The following is a 12,519-nucleotide window of genomic DNA, read 5'->3' on the forward strand; positions in this document are numbered from 1 at the left end:
TGTCCAACCCTACCTAATCCTCTGATCATCTTATATGTCTCAACTAAGTCACCTCTTAACCTTCTTCTCTCTAACAAGAACAGCTCTGGTTTCCTCCCACAGTGCAGGTTAGGTGGACTGGTGGGAGGCTGGAAGAACACATCAAGCCAGGTGGCATCAGGAGGTGGGGAAGTTGACGTTTCAGGTGTAACCCTCCTTCAGGACTGAGGGTAGGGGTAGGGGGAGCTGCAGATGAAGGGGTGGCGGGGGCAGGGTGATGAGGTGGGGAGAGGTGAAGGCAGGCAGAGGGTGCGACCTGGTTTGTCAATGGGAGGATTGAATCCAGTTGGTGGCAGAGAGGAGTGGAAGGGAGGGGGAGGGGCTGGGAAGGGAGTCGTGGGATGGGAAAGGAGGTTATTTGAAATTGGAGAACTCAATATTGAGTCTGCCCAGGTGGAAGATGAAATGTTGTTTCTCCAATTTGGAGAATGGACATGTTGGAAAGGGAGTGGTAGAAGGAATTGAAATGGGCGTTGACCGGGAGGTCCGGTCGTTCCCCGTCGACTCAGCTCTGATGCTTGGTGAGCCATTCCGTGACTTTACATCCAGTCTCCCTGATGGAGAGGTGGATTGGCCAGGCTAATTTGTCCATTGTGTCCAGGGGATGTGCAGGCATGGCGGATGATGGGAAATGCAGGATTACAGGGAATAAGTTTAGGGGTGAGACTGAGAGGGATGCTCTTCAGAGCGATGGTACAGACTCAATTGGCCAAAAGGCCTGCTTCCACACTGTATTGATTGTGTGCAAAAAGCTTCAATTATTTCACATCGGAAAATAGCAGGAGGAGACCCTTCGGCCCCTCATCCTATTCTGCCATAAGGAAATCACGGCCAACCTGTGACCTAACTGGTCTGTTTCTGTGCTGTACATCTCTATGAATGTATGAGTCTAACTCTACATTCATTCCTTGGCCTATGTATTCTCTATTACCTTTGAGCTAACTGAAATCAATCAATTCCAGATTAACAACAGACAACAGCCTTGATTGCTGTTTACAGAAAAACAGATCAAAGTCTGGCATTCTGTGCATGAAGAAAAGTTTCCTGACCTCAATCCTGGATGATCTGGTGTTAATGTTGAATTACACTGCCTGTCTTAGAGCCTCCAAACTGACCCATCCTAGCTATTCTACACAATATCTTGCAATCCTCGATCAAATCGCACTTTCATCTTTGAAACTGAAGGGAACACAATTACGATCACCACCGTGTAATTGAACTCTTGATATTACTTCATCTGGGGATGCGTGTCTTTTATTCATCACTTTCTAGCTTGTGGAACTTGCTGCAAGGTATTATTTTTTCTGCCTATCTCTAACATTCTTTAAAAGGATGCTTGTGGACCACCTTCTTAAACCAGTGTTATCCATGTGGACCATTGTGGTAAGGTTGGGAATTGCAAGGCTTTGACTGCCAGATAATGACCTTTTTTTTATCCTTTTGTCTCCTTGCCTCTTCCACCCACCACATTTCATCTTGCTCTTTAACATTCTGCCTCAACCACTAACCCTGGAAGTGATCAGTCCAGCGCCACAACCCTCTGCTCTCCTGTCCTCTGTTCGAACTCTCATACATTTAGATTTGTCACTATGCACCTCAGAGACAAAAAAAAACTATTTCTGATACTAATTCTTGATTCCTCACTGATTGGAGACATCTGCATCTATTAACCTCAAGGGATCAAACGGGAGATAGTGGGATCACACTGAATGGCAGAGCAGACTTGAAGGACTTAATGGCATCCTCCTCTTCCTAGTTATTATGTTTCTGCGTAAACTCATGCCATTCCTTCCAAATTTAAAATGCGCTCTAACTGAGGTCCAAAATGGATCTGTTGTTGACCGAAGATAGGAATGAGCTGCCAGAGGAAGTGGATGAGGCATAGAGTCATACAGGGTAGAGATGTACACCACTGAAACAGACCCTTCGGTCCAACCCATCCATGCTGACCAGATATCCCAACCCAATCTAGTCCCACCTGTTCCTTCCAAATTTAAAATGCGCTCTAACTGAGGTCCAAAATGGATCTGTTGTTGACCGAAGACAGGAATGAGCTGCCAGAGGAAGTGGATGAGGCATAGAGTCATACAGGGTAGAGATGTACAGCACGGAAACAGACCCTTCGGTCCAACCCATCCATGCTGACCAGATATCCCAACCCAATCTAGTCCCACCTGCCAGCATTTAGCCCGTATCCCTAGAAACCTTACTATTCATATTCCCGTCCAGATGCCTTTTAAATGCTGTAATTGTACAATCTCCACCACTTCCTGTGGTAGCTCATTCCATACACACACCATCCTCTATGTGAAAAAGTTTTCTCCTTAGGTCCATTTTATATCTTTCCCTCTCACTCTAAACCTATGCCCTCCAATGTATCTCAAATCATCCAATCCAGGCAACAACCTTGTAAATCTTTTCTGAACCCTCTCAGGGTTCACAACATCCTTCCAATAGGAAGGAGACCAGAATTGCATGCAATATTCCAAAAGTAGCCTAACCAATGTCATGTATAGCCGCAACATGACCTCCCAACTCCCAACTCCTGTACTCAATGCTCTGACCAATAAAGGAAAGCATACCAAATGCCTTCTTCACTATCCTATCTACCTACAACTCCACTTTCAAGGAGCTATGAACCTGCACTCCAAGGTCTCTTTGTTCAGCAACACTTACCAGTAAGTGTACGAGTCCTGCCCTGATTTGCCCTTCCAAAATGCAACACATTGCATTTATCTAAATTAAACCCTATACAATTGCAACATTTGAAAGGCATTTGGACAGGTACATGGATCGGGAAGGTTCAGAGGGATAAGGGTCGAGTGAAGGCAAGTGAGACTCATTCAGTTCAGGAAATCTGGTTAGCATGGATGAGTGGGCCGAAGGGCCTGTTTCTCTTCTGTATACCTCTCTGACTCTAACTGGATCTTTTTTTTTATCTCGATGCTATCATCAAGTTTGTACAATAGATTTGATTTGAATTGGTTTAATTTATTATTGTCCCTTGTCCCTAAGTACAGTGAAAAGTTTTGATTTGTGTGCAATACAGGCAGATCACAACATACAAAGACACAAAAATCAAGGGTGACAGAACAGCGTGAGGAATGCAAAGTTACAGTGACAAAGAAGGTGTACAAAATGCTAAGTCAACAATAGATGTGCTCCTAACACAGGGTAGCACAGGAGGGGTTTGGAAAAGATTTACATGGATGTTGCCAGGGTTGGAGGGTTTGAGCTATTGGGTTATATTGAGCTATGTTGAGTTGAACAGGCTGGGGTTGTTTTCTCTGGCGTGTTGGAGGTTGAGGGGTGACCTTATAGAGACTTATAAAATCATGGGGGGCATGGATAGGGTGAATTGCCAAGGTCTTTTCCCTGGGGTGGGGGAGTCCAGAACTTGAAGGCATAGGTTTAGGGTGAGAGGAGAACGATTTAAAGAGACCAGAAGGGCAACTTTTTCTCTCAGAGGGTGGTACGTGTATGGAATGAGCTGCCAGAGGAAGTGGTGGAGGCTGGTACAATTGCAACGTTTAAAAAACATCTGAATGGGTACATGAATAGGAAGGGTTTAGAGGGTCAAGTGCTGGCAAATGAGAGTAGATTAATTTAGGATATCTGATCAGCATGGACAATTTGGGACAAATGGTCTGTTGCCGTGCTATACATCTCTATGACCCTATGACTCTAAGATGGTGGGGAGCAATAGATAATGGTCACCTAGTACATGTGTTACACTCTACTGTCACCATCAATGAGGGAGCAGGTTGAAACAAATCCAACAGCTAGACTGCTCAAAACTATGATCCACTTTGAGAACTACAGGCTGACTTCACCAGAGCAGGCGATGCCAGGGACAAACCGGGAGCTGGGGGAAGGATTAGCTCTGACCAGGGGCTGCATTGTCTTGAACATACAGAGGCTGCGCCTGCACTGGGCAGGACAAACAGTTGATTGAGAGTGGCCCACTCTTGGACGCACTCTCCCTCGCATGCTGGTGTGTGCCCATCATGCAAACTGTGCCTCTATTGTGGCTCCTTCTCACATTTCAGAAGTCTTTCTTTGTGAGCGGTGCGGAGTCAGTGGTGTGACACGCTGTCTGTATTGTACTATGCACACCCAACAATTCTAACAATTCCTTAAGGTGCTGGACATTCTACACTGCAGACGTGGACAATCTCTGAAGCATCCTCGTCAGGTTGGGAATTCTTATCAGTCTGTGTTTTTTTAAATTGCTTTATGTTAGCTGAGAAAGGTTGTAAATTTGAAAGAAAACAAGAATTTGAAAATGAGTGAGAACTTTTAGGTAACAACAGAACATAGGATCAGTGTCAGAACGATTGATGCTCCCTGTTATTATTTAGTTAACTGGGAAGGAAGTTCATGTCAAAAGATAATTTAATGTGGAAAGATCAGAATGAATTAGTGATTTCTGTTCAGCTCTGGCTAAGTGAAAAGAAGCTCAAACTTCATTGACTAAACAAGGGAAGAAGTTTTGCATTGTCTGTTTGTTCAACATTGCAAAATGTCAAACTTCTGTGCAGAATTTCCATTTCAAAATCTCTCAGCGAATGGCCATTTTTATTCTGTAGTTTGCATTGATTTTGTTTTCCTGGTACACGGCAGGACTTACTCAGCGTTTTTGACCTTTGAAATTATGACCAGTTGCTCAGTCAATACCTCATACAGCAGATAAGGAGACCATTCAGCCTTCATTACTGTGCCTTGGGATGAGAGTCTTTCCCCCACCCTGCCCTCAGCACTTCTCTCTACAACTGTCCCCACTTCTAATACTTATTTTTTACTTCTCCGAAATCATTCCAAAGCATGCTTTTGTGAGTATAATTTGCAGTTTTACATGTCTGAAGCTGTTTTTTTTTTAACTTTAAGGAAAGCTATATGTTTTTATGTAAATCTGATTAATCCTGCTTCCATCGGCAATGTTGGATTCATGTAATCAGAAAATTTGGCTTCAGTTTTATTCTTTTTCAACGCAATTTTATGCCTTGTGCTCATTTGTATTAAAGTGTACATCCTCCCGATTGTGAAAAAATGCTATGCGTTTGAACAGATCATCTTGTGATTGATTGAGATTACTGGTGGCTAAAGGAAGACTTGCATTGATATAGCGTCTTGAAAGATCTTAGGACATCTCAATGTTCATTATGACCATTGAATTTTTTTTTCTTGAATATAGTCACCACTGTAAATGTTGGGTATGTGACAGCCAGGAGAAAGTGAGGATGCTGGGGATCAGAGCTTAAAAATGTGTTGCTGGAAAAGCGCAGCAGGTCAAGCAGCATCAAAGGAGAAGGAGAATCGACGTTTCGGGCATAAGCCCTTCTTCAGGAATCAGCCAGTGACAGCCAGTTTACACAAGGCAAGATCCCGCAAGGATAACAATGATCAGAGAAAATATTGGTTGAGGGATGAATGTTGGCCAAGTCTCGACAGAGTGATATTCCTCAAAAACAGCATCATGCAGTCCTTCAGGTTGATGCAAGCAAATTAGTTCGATTTGATTGAATGTTCAAATGACAGATTCAAAAATCTACCCGGATTCAACCAAAATTCTAATGAATCAGAGAAAGGAGTGCCACCAATTGACATATCCATGAAATCAGCTGTCCTGGTGAGATTAAACCAATGTCCCCATTGGGGCGTGTGGGTCTAATAGATTACTAATCCTGCAGCATTATCAATACCATTATCATCCAAATGGAGAAAATGTGCTACTTAGTAAATTTGACAGGTAAATGAAAGACTTGCTTTTATAAAATGACGTCCACAAACTCAGGACTTCAACCTTCAACTCCCCAACCAGCGACAATAGTTACTCTCTCAATCATCTGTAACAACTTAATTTTGAAGTTGAAGTCTCTCTACCTGACTGCCTTGGACATCCCGAGCTGAAGCAACAGTCGACCACATTGTTTTACAATGGGTGACGGAATTGAGTACTGTTGAAATGCCCATCCAGATTGTAGTAGTCTACCACAACCAAATACATGACCTATCAATGCAATGTGGGATGAGTGATACATTTCTGGGCAAGAGAATGGGAGTAATCTTCGCTCCATCATTTTCACAATTAGAGTGGAATTCCCAAAATATCAGATATTGCAATACCACTGCTTTCACAGATAAACGAGAGGGTGAGAATGCATGGGCCCCAAAGCAGTGTAAATGAGGAGCTTTAAAAATATAAAAATAACACACTTTATCGGGGACAATTTTCAGAAACAAAATATTCTTGAACCAATCGATCAGAAGAGGAATGGGTCCAAATTAGTAACCAACCTCTCTCTGCAATGCCTGAAGACTTCAGTAACAGTCACCAGAATCTGAAGGACTTTGAGATCTTTCAAGGCAAAGTGAAAGTTAAGGCTTTCAATTTTGGGGAAGGTGAACCTTGGAGGAATTAGATACAAATTAACACTAATTTGAATGTAAGGTGAATGCATGGATAAAACTGCAAGATGAATACTTGAAGCTGTTTGAATGAACATTGGTTACATACATGACCTTTGCATAAGCTTACTGGGCAAAAAGACCATTTATTTATTAGAATAAATGAGCTGGTGTGAAACTGTAAGAAAAGATTTATGTGAATTGTACCAACTGTAATGCAAAAACTAAGATTGTTTTCCATTAAATTTGAAAGGTTAACAGGCGATTTGATCAAATGTTTCAATATTTTAAGGGGAAAAGTTAGGTGTGATATCAAGAAACTATCTTCACTGACTGGCAATTCCAGGATCTAAACGTTTGAGCAATAAGTGAAATTAGGAAACATTCCTTCACACAATAGTGGTAAAGGCTTTTTAACTCCTGCAAACAGCTAAGCAGATCAATGGAAACATTTAAAACTTTTTAAATATATTATCCTGATGTCTGAGTAATACAGAGTCAAAGGATGTATGGAGTTAACTACAGATTAGCTATGATTTCATTGAATGGTCAGACAGGTTTCAGGAAGAGCTTCTCTTTCTCTGTTCTTAATACATCATTCTTGACTCTTCTGCATTAGCAGGTTACTTATCTGATATCCTGCATTGGACGAGCGGAAACTTTCCCCAATTAATTGTTGGCCAGACTGAAACCATCAATGCTGTCCCTGCTCCCAACTTGACTCCCACACTGTTGACTCTGGACCTCCCCCGGCAGTGGCTCAGTTGTTAGTACTGCTCCCTCACAGCACCAAGGGCGCCCTGGTTCGAATCCCAGCTTCAGGTAACTGTATGTGTGGAATTTGCAAACTCTCACTCTGCCTGTGTGAGTTTGCTCCGGCATCCTCCCACAATCCAAAGATAAACCGGTTAAGCGGATTGGCCATGTTAAATTGCCCCATAGTTTGCAGGCTCGGTGGATTAGGCATGGGAAACATAGGGTAAAGGGCTGGGATGCTATGGCCTCCTTCCACACTGCTCTAATCAAAGAGCAGCACAAAGATTTTGGCAACTTCACATTAGATTTAAAAAAAACTCCATCCTTCTTTTGAAATCCCTCCACGATCCTTCATGTCCCTTTGTCTGCAATCTCCTCCAACCCTGCAAGGCTTGGTGATATCCGCAACTCTGTCATCTTGGCTGTTTGTACATCCCTGAGTTTAATTGCAGCATCTTTGATGGCCAGACCTTCCGTTAGCCAGACTCTGAGCTCTGGCATATAGCTCCCCACTTTCTACCTTGCTTCCATTCTTTCAGGCAAGACATAAAAACCTATATCTTTAACCAAACCTTCCGCTCACCCGACCCTAACTTCTCCGTATTTGGCTCAGTGGCATGTTTTTGTTTTATAATGCTCCTTTGAAAACACCTGAAAGGCTTGATTGCATCAGGTTGCTGTTGATATACGTAGCTTGGACTATCTAAACCTGGTCTCATCATGTAATACTTTCACTTCCACAGTATTCTGGAGATGAAGTCATGTTATCTGTTATCAGTGTCAAAAATAGAAGCAAGGTGCTGAAAGAGAACTCCTTTATTTATTTTACTTAGTATATTGGTCTTTGCATTTTAAACGTTAAATATAAGAAAACTGTGAAAGTCGAGCACCTGATGATCATATCAGCAAAGCACAGAAATACTCAGCAGCTCAGACAGCAACTATGGAAAGGAAATCAAAGTGAACCTTTCCAATGAACCTTTCAGTGGCTGGCTCAAAATATTAACATCCTTACTGATAATAGCTCATTTTAACCTTACCGTGTAAATGGCTCCTGCAGCTCAGCTGAAGTTTCCCTCGGGTTACTGTTGGGGTTAGTGGTAGGGTTAGAGTTAGTGTTAGTGTTAGGGTTAGGTTTAGGGTTAACGTTAATGTTAGAGTTAGGGTTAGTGTTAGGGTTAATGTTAATGTTAGGGTTAGTGTTAGGGTTAGGTTTAGGATGAACGTTAATGTTAGTGTTAGGGTCCGTGTTAGGGTTAGGATTAGTGTTAGGGTGAGAATTAGGGTTATGGTTAGTGTTAGTGTTAGGATTAGGATTAGGGTTAGTGTTAGTGTTAGGGTTATGGTTAGGATTAGTGTTAGGGTTAGGATTAGGGTTAGGCTTAGTGTTAGGGTTAGGGTTCATGTTTGGGTCAGTGTTAGGGTTATGGTCAGTGTTACGCTTAGGATTAGGGTAAGGCTTAGGAAGACAAGGTTAAATAGTGAGGTGCTAGCTGGTTGTGCATCATATAGGATTAGTGTTAGAAGTTTGGGTTAGGTTTCGTGTTAGGGTTAGGGTTAGAGTTAGGGTTAAGGTTAGGGTTAGGAATATAAGGTTAAGCAGTGAGCTGCTAACAGGCGATAGGTTTAGTGTTAGGGTTAGGGTTAGGGACACAAGGTTAAGCAGTGTGCTGCTAACTGTCTGTGCATTACAAAGTACATGTGTTGATCATTTAGATCTTTGCTACTGAGCGCGAGACCCTTCTCTGAATCTGACCTAAGCCTGCAAATGAGTGACCTCAGTTTGAACAGTACAATAGATCCCTTGATCGAGGATCACTGAACCGTATAAATTTATAAATTCATAAGATATAGGAGCAGAACAAGGCCATTCAGCCCTTAGAACTGAACCACCATTCGATCCTGTCTAATATGCTCCTCTCCTCTATTTTCCTGCCCTTTTCCCATAACCCTACAACGCATTACCAATCAAAACTCTGTCCAACTCTTCCTTAAATGTACTCCCTGTCCAAGCATCCACCACATTTTGGGGTAGTGAATCCCACAGATCCACAACCCTCTGGGAGAAGTAATTTCTCTTCAACTCTGTTTTAAATTTATTATCCATTATTCTAAGGCTAAACCTGAACGTTAACTAGCTACATTATGTGAATGGGTTAGGCTGCAGCCAGACTGGGCTGTGATTCCCCCACAGTTGAATTGCCTGAGTGGTTGCCGAAGGGAGCCACTCAGATTCAGGCACGACACAGTCAACCCTACCCAAGCTGCAGCACAACATGAAGGCACGGGAAGGACCTCAGCTGGAGAATTTCTGATGGCAGGAAAGCACAAAGCCGTTTTTTGTTTCGCAAAATATATGTATTTGTGAAGTTTCCCTTTTAGCAAAATGTTTATTATTTCGGTCCCTGCAGTTCTGTGACTGCTGGCCTTGCGATAGGAGACAGTGGAGAGCAGCGAGAGCACAATGTGAGTTCAGTTCTGATTCTGACAGATGTGGGAGTTCACTCAGCATCCATTGTTCAGCCTGTTGTAAATCATCTCTTTGTTCACTGTGGTCCCTTGTCTATTGTGCAGGTGTCAATGAGTCTGATTGTCCCCGTCTGCTGCGTGTACATGTCCCATCGAGGGTGAGATCTGCACCATGAGCACATCACACTGGACCCTGGCACTTATAGTTCTATGTCTCATCCAGGGTGAGTATCCAATTCCACCAATAACTGCTCCGAGATACCAGGGTGCTATTGCATAAAAGACTATTCAACTCTTAGAAAGTTGCTACTTAGTCTCGCTGCCCTCTTCTCCACACTCTCCCATTTTCTCAGAGTTGAGCCAAAGACAGCACAGGGCACCACAGCTTCACAGCGCCAGGGATCCGGGTTCGATTCCAGCCTCGGTTAACTGTTTGCATGGAGTTTGTACGTTGTCCCTGTGTCTGAGTGGTTTCCTCCGGGTGCCTTGGTTTCCTCCCACAGTCCAAGGATGCGCGGATTAGATGGATTGGCCAAGGGAAAAACAGGGTTCCAGGGGTAGGGTAGGGGATGGGTCTGGGATGGGAACCCCTTCAGAGGGTCAGTTTGGACAAGTCTTTCCCTGTCAAGTGTGCTCTCTGCTCCTTTCTGAAACTTACAACTGAATATATGAACGGTGCACCCCTGATCAGGACAATGATGTCATGAAAAACATGTTACCTAACTATGCTCATTGGCTCTTTTGATGGCTACCTATAATCTTATCCTTTATTTACTGGTATTTCTGCTTTCTGGCCCTTCATTATGATCTGCAATGTGCAGCCTGCAAGACAGAATGTTGGTGGAATCAGATTCAAGCTTTAAAGCGTAGTTTGATATACGCTAGAAAATGAGATTGTCAGCAAGGGAGTGGGTTAAGTGCAGGTTGTGGGAGACTAGGGCTAATTTGGTAGCTCAATAAAGGGGCTTGGACAATCATGATGAGCTAACCTCTGCACTGTAAGACTCAATGATACTTTGATAGACTCCAAAAACCCCTCTGAATGCTGAAGGCTCCTTTTAAATCCCAAACGTCTTTGATCTAAGAAGGAGAATCCCAGATTCCACATTCTCTTCATGTATACATTTCCCTTTGCTGCCATCCCCTTTCTGGCCCTCCTGTCTTGACTGTTCCTGAGGTACAGCCCCATGGTTTATGATCACCTCTGTCTCTGTGACCATTCTGACACGTTAGCTGGAGATGGGCTCATTCAAGAAAAGAGTCAAAAACCAGAGGGCTCAAAGTTAGCTAATTGGCAAAAAAAAACCAATGACAGCATAAACAAAACTTTTTTTTTCATTACAATAAGTGATTAGTTTCTGGGTTACGTTCTCCTCAAGGAGAGCTACGACCAATTGATGCACTCAAGAAGAAATCTTATCATTATCTGAAATGGGAAAAGATACTTCCAGGGCCTGGGGAGAAGAGAAGTGATATGAGCTGAATTGCTCCTTCACACATACAGGCACATCTCCTGTACAGAAACCATTCCTGAGTCTAAGAAAACTCAGAGCCTTAGCAGGGCCTGGCAGTGAAATCTGGGATCCAGAAAAAGGACCATAACTGAGAATTTCTATACACCTCTTTCCCCATCCAGCCAGCCTTGCTGGAATGTCTGGGATTGTGTTGCTGATACATTACATGAGGACCAGACCTAATCCAGATTATAGAAACATAGAAGGTAGGAGCAGGAGGAGGCCATACGGGCCTCTGAGCCTGCTCTGTCGTTCATCATGGCTGACTGTCTAACTCAATGGCCTAATCCTGCTCTCTCCCCATAACCTTTGATCCCATTCGCTCCAAGTGTTATATCTAGATGCGTCTTGAATACATTCAAAGTTTTGGCACCAACTACTTCCTGCAGTACTGATTTCCACAGGCTCATCACTCTGTGGGTGAAGAAATATCTCTTCATCGCCATCCTAAATGGTCCACCCCAAAACCTTAGACTGTGGCCCCTGGTTCTGGATGCACTCACCATCGGGAACACCCTGCCTGCATCTACCCTGTCTAGTCCTGTTAGAATTTTATAAGTCTCTATAAGATTCCCCCTCCCCCCACTCGTCTGAACTCCTGTGAAAACGATCCTGACCCAGTCAATCTCTCCTCACACGTCAGTTCTTCCATTCCCAGAATCATCCTGGGAAACCTTCGCTGCACTCCCTCGAGAGCAACAGCATCCTTCTTCAGAAAGGGAGACCAAAACTGTGCACAATATTCCAGGTGTGGCCTCACCAAGGCCCTGTATAACTGTAACAGCACATCCCCACTGATTTGGCTTACCAATAAATAATAGACTTTGTCAAAGGGCTGTTCTCCCCGAGGGGTTACACACTAACCTAAATAAAGGAGAAAGGATGGAGAAGAGAAATGCTAATTATGTTGTTGTCATCAATTATTTAGTAGTTAATTACACCCTAAGGATTATGGGAGGTCCCCACTGGCTTCCAAAGGGCAATTAGGGATAGATAATAAGCTTAGCTCTGGTTTACAATGCTCACATCCTGCATAATAATTGAGTATTTCACTGTATTTTGGGTTGGGCATTAACAGGGGATTCACTTGTCCTTTGTATATAATAGTATAGTGAAACTGTGGTGGCGGTTTTAGAGATAAGAGTCATACAGTGGTACAGCACAGGAGCAGGCCCTTCGGTCCAACTCATCCACGCTAACCAGTTATCCTCAACTCAACTAGGCCCATTTGCCTATGTTTTGTCCATATCCCAGTTATGTGCATATACGTGTATCTGAGCACGTAAAAGCTTAACGTGTCCGTAAAAAGTGGGCTCCAATTCTATTGGCTCCC

At 43.2% G+C, this 12,519-nt stretch overlaps 1 long non-coding RNA gene across 1 annotated transcript; it reads left to right on the forward strand.

The window, feature by feature from the left end:
• Positions 1-3,974: 3,974 nt before the first annotated feature.
• Positions 3,975-9,891, forward strand: LOC122556949. The gene is made up of 3 exons (XR_006313721.1): positions 3,975-4,234; positions 7,070-7,269; positions 9,778-9,891. It is a non-coding gene; the product is annotated as an uncharacterized LOC122556949 (long non-coding RNA).
• The last annotated feature ends 2,628 nt before the right edge of the window (positions 9,892-12,519 follow it).

Source organism: Chiloscyllium plagiosum, chromosome 14 (genome assembly GCF_004010195.1).
Source record: "Chiloscyllium plagiosum isolate BGI_BamShark_2017 chromosome 14, ASM401019v2, whole genome shotgun sequence".
Lineage (NCBI taxonomy): Eukaryota > Metazoa > Chordata > Chondrichthyes > Orectolobiformes > Hemiscylliidae > Chiloscyllium > Chiloscyllium plagiosum.